This window comes from Castor canadensis, chromosome 19 (assembly GCF_047511655.1).
Source record: "Castor canadensis chromosome 19, mCasCan1.hap1v2, whole genome shotgun sequence".
In the NCBI taxonomy this organism is placed as follows: Eukaryota; Metazoa; Chordata; class Mammalia; order Rodentia; family Castoridae; genus Castor; species Castor canadensis.
In genome coordinates, this window is record NC_133404.1 from 41092679 (window position 1) to 41097332 (window position 4654).

Here is a 4654-nt window from a genome sequence, read left to right on the forward strand (position 1 = left end):
CTTTCCTCTGTTCCGTTGTGAGTGTATACTCTCCTGCCCAAACCTAGAGCCCAACTCTGACTCGCCAAGACGGGAGAAAGACCCTGTGCTGCGGTCATCCTGGTTCCCGGCCTGCTTTTCCACACTCAGTGTGGCCAGATCTTTCCCTCTGAACAAGGCCCTCTCCCTGTCCCACTGGGGTGGTTCCCACCTTCTTTTTCTTTTTTGGTGATACTGGGCTTTGAACTTGGCCTCACGCTTACTAGGCAGGCTCTCTGCCACTCTGCCAGCTGCTTTACTTATTTTTTAGGTGGTGTCTTGCGTTTTGCTGGGGGCTGGCCTTGGACCATGATCCTCCTCCTGTACCTCCCCCATAGCTGAGATTACAGGCGTGAACCACTGTGCCCCACAATTTCCACCCTCTTTGAGTCAACTTCCCTCTCCATGAGACTGGATCACTTTAGAAACCCCCCCACCCTTCACCTCCTTCACCTCTATTCCCTGCAACCTTTAGGACAAATCCATCTGAAACACCCTCCTTCCTCCTGGTGTCCTTGTTTCTTGGCTGACAACTCGCAGGTTATTCTTGAATAAAATAAACACAGGGTTGGAGGTGCAGCTATGGCAGAGTAGAGCGCTTGCCTAACTCTGAGTTTGACCCCCAGTACTATGAAAATAAATAAATAAGAACTAAACACACAAACCCTCCTAAGGACAGACAATGGTCTCAGACACTACATTGTTATAGAGACATTTTACACACCCACCTTGCCTCACTCTCCTATGCAGGCTGGAGCCTTTTTCTGGTTTTTGTTGTTTGGTTGGTTTTTTGGTGGCACTGGGGTTTGAACTCAGAGTCTCAGGCTTGCTAGGTAGGCTCTCTCCCACTTGAGCCACTTGGCCCAGTGGCTTTGCTTCGCCTCACGCTCCTGCTGTCCCCTGCTCCCAGAGGTCCCCACGCTGCTTGCTCCGGTCCTAACACAGGACCAGAGAGAGGGAGCGTGCTGGTGACTGCAGACGGTGGAGTCTGAGGCCAGCTTGCTGTGCTCACTACCACTTACATAACGCTTGCACATTTCTGGCGCTTTGCAAACATTACCTGAAAAGTCAATTTGATTACTGTTGCACCTAAGGAAACTTGGGGTACCCTAGAGGTGAGCTGGTGGATAGTCGGTTGAGATTTGGATCTGGCATGGGCCTCCACTCCAGCATGAGTTTGGGACCACTCTACTCTACACCCTCTCTGTGCAAAGATTTAAAACTGCAACATTTGGAATTTTTTTCATGGGGGTAGTATTTCCTGGCAGTGCCATAAGTACCACAAAGCTGGTGGCTTAAACCAACAGAGGGACTGGAAGTGTGGCTCAAGTGGTAGAGAGTCTGCTTTCGCAAGCATGAAGCCCTGAGTTCAAACCCTAGTCCCACTAAAAAAGAAAAAAAGAGAAAAAACCCAGAAACATATTCTCTCATACTTCCAGAGACTTAAAGTCTAAAGTCAAGGCTTTGGTGGAGTTGGTTCCTTCTGAGGGCTGTGAGGGAGAACCCTTCCACGCTGCTGTCGTTTGGATGCGGAAGGTCCCCCAGAGACCGTGTGTCTCCAAGATGGCACTGTTGGGACATGGTGGAGACTTCTAGCGGGAAGTCTCTAGGTTATTGTGATACTGGACTGTTGTTCCTGAGTTCGTGTCCTGGCATAGTCAACGATTGAAGATGCCAGACCAGGAGTTAAGAGTAAAACAAGCACAAAGTTTATTGAAAGGACAGCAAAGCTGCCTGACAGGTGGGACTTAGCGAAAGAGCTAAGCCAAAAAATGGCTGACGTCCAGGAGGTGACACAGGGCTCTGTCTGGCTTAGGTCCAGCTATTCTACCTTGAAACTACATTTGTGATTGGTTGGCGCCTGACCAGCTTCTCATTAAATCCAACCACCTGTCTGTCCTTCTCCTTATTGACCTGGACATTCCAGGAGGGTCTGGTCAGCTCCTCCTGGCCTTGGAACTTTGCCCAACTCGTCCTGGCCTTGGGGCCCTGCCACTGTGCAGCTGCATTTTGTTATTTTGGTAAGGGGTTTGCTATTTCTCTGAGAAGCCTGTTGTTTCCCACACCTCTTTAGATGTCTGCTTGTAAAGTGCCTCTCTCTTCCAAAATGGAATGCCCTCTGTCATTGTCCCCTCACATTTGGGGGTGTGCCCTGGAAGGGGATGGTGGGACTTTAGCCCTCTCCTCACTCTCTTTTGCTTCCTGGCCAGAAGGCAAATGGTTTTGTCCCACCATGTGCTCCTTCTGTGATATGCTGCCTCGTCATAGGCTCAAAGTAAGGGGGCCCATTGACTCTGGACTGGAACCGCCACAACAGTGTGCTAAAATAAACCTTTCGTCTTTATAAGTTGATTATCTCAGGTGTTTCATTACAGTGATGGGAAGCTGATTAACACACAGGCCCCTCTCCTTCCTTCTGATTGCCGTCGGTCCTTGGCACTCCTTGGTTTGTTGATGCTTCAGTCCAGTCTCTGCTTCCATCATCACGAAGCCTCCTCCCCTGTGTCTCTGTCTCTATCCAGATTTTCCCCTTTTTTCTTATAAAGACACCAGTCATTGGATTTAGGGCTCACCCACCCTGTATGACTTCATCTCACCTTGATTACAATGGCAAAGACCTTATTTCCAAATAAGATCACATTCACAGGTACCAGTTAGGACTTGGACATTTCTTTTTGTGTGACACAATTCAACCCACAATCCTGGGCATCCTTGTCACCAAGTCATTGTCCTCCCAGTCTCCTTCCTGGGGCAGGTAAGAGCACTGCTCCCTACTCAGACAGGCAAACAGGAGGTGCTGAAGGTCTTTCTCCAGCCCAAGCCATGGCAGGAGACTGGGCACAAATGTGTTGAGCGAGGTACCTTCTCTGTGAAAGGAGCCCTGGGGAGGGTCCAGGCCAAGAAAGCCAGAGGCCAGCAGAGCGGCCTCATCCCTTCTCCGGATCTCATGCTTTCTGGGTACTTGTGAGGTCACCTTGCTTCAGGGATTGAGGGTCCAAATAAACAAAGAGGCAAAAGGTTTGAGACTCTGAAGAGTCCAGAATGGAGGTTTGAATCAGCTGCGAGGCTCCAGACCACTTGTGCCCAACACCTGTGCTAAGGCCACATAGGTGAATTCCTTCACTCATCTGTCTTCCCTCTCTGGGCTCTGAGGGGCTAAAACCTGAGGTCGGACCATGGCATATTAGGCCTACGCTCGAGGCTGGCTCTTTGTAAGTGGTCAGCAATTGTTTGAGGAATGGATTCAAAATATGGATGAATGAGTGTGTGAAAGAAACCACCCAGAGGGGTCTCTAGTCACGAATACAGAAGGATGTCACTGTTTCCTTACCCAGGAAGAAGGGAGGATCCCTTCTCAAAGATCACAGAGCTAGATTTATGGTCTTTTCCTGTTTTCTCCTGCTGTAGGAACTCTTCTCTCAGGCCCTCTACAGGGCATTCTGCAGGCAGCCTGCTGGCTAAGGTGTACAAACTCATTTTTAAAGTGTCTGGGGAAGGCCTGAGGCTGCAGTTCAAATGGTAGAGCCCTTGCCTAGCGTGTGCAAAGAACCAGGTTCAATCACCAGATTGAAAGAAGGAGAGGAAGGGGAGGGAGGGAGGGAGGGAGGGAGGGAGGAAGGGGAGGGAGGGAGGAAGGGCCTTTTTTTTTTATGCACACACACATATAAATTGCATCAGTCCCTAACTTAAGATGGTTCAACATATGACTGACTTTCTGATGGGGTTAGCAGGGTACTAAGAGCACTTTTGACTTACATATGAGGCAGGTGAAGTTATCCACATCACAAACTAGCTCAAAATCCAGAAACATGAAAAGCCATCCTATTATGCTGATGGGCTCTGGGGTCAGGAAATCAGACAGGGCCTAGCAGGGGTGGCTGCCTCTGCCCCTGATGTCTGGGGCCTCAGCTGGAAAAACTTGAAAGCCATGTGACTCACACTGGGGGGGAGCCTCGTCATCTGGAGGAGTCTTCACCCACTCGTCTGGTGGTTTGGCTGCAGCGTGGACTGGGCTGGGAGCCCAAACACCTACACGTGGGATCAGCGTATGGTCTTGCACACAAGCTAGTTGGGGCTTCATACTAGGTGGCAATTGGGATTCAAGGGCAAATGTCCCCCAGAAAGCAAGGTGCAAAGGCATGGCATCTTCGTAATCCAGATTCAGAAGTGACAGACCATCACATATCACTGAATCATATTAGTCAAGGCAGCTACAGTTTGCCCAGGTTGAAGGCATTGGGGGAGCAGGCAGGTTTCTAAAACATATGGCAGGAGATATTGTGTCCCTCTTTGGAAAACACAAGCTGCCAAGCCTTCTCTTCCTTAAAATTGTATCATTCAGCTGAGCATGGTGGCTCACACCTGTAATTCCAGTTACTCAGGGAACTGGGAAGATTGCAGTTTGAGGCCAGTCCAGGCAAAAAGTTAGCAAGACTCCATCTTAATCAACCAGCACACCTGTAACCCCAGCTACACAGGATGCATCAGGTAGGGGGAATGCAGTCTGAAGGCTAGCCTGGGCAAAACTTTGAGATCCTACCTGAGAAATAACAAAAGCAAAAAACGCTTAAGTGGTAGAGCACCAGCCTAGCAGGTGTAAGGCCTGGAGTTCAAATCCCGGTATTGCCCAAAAAAA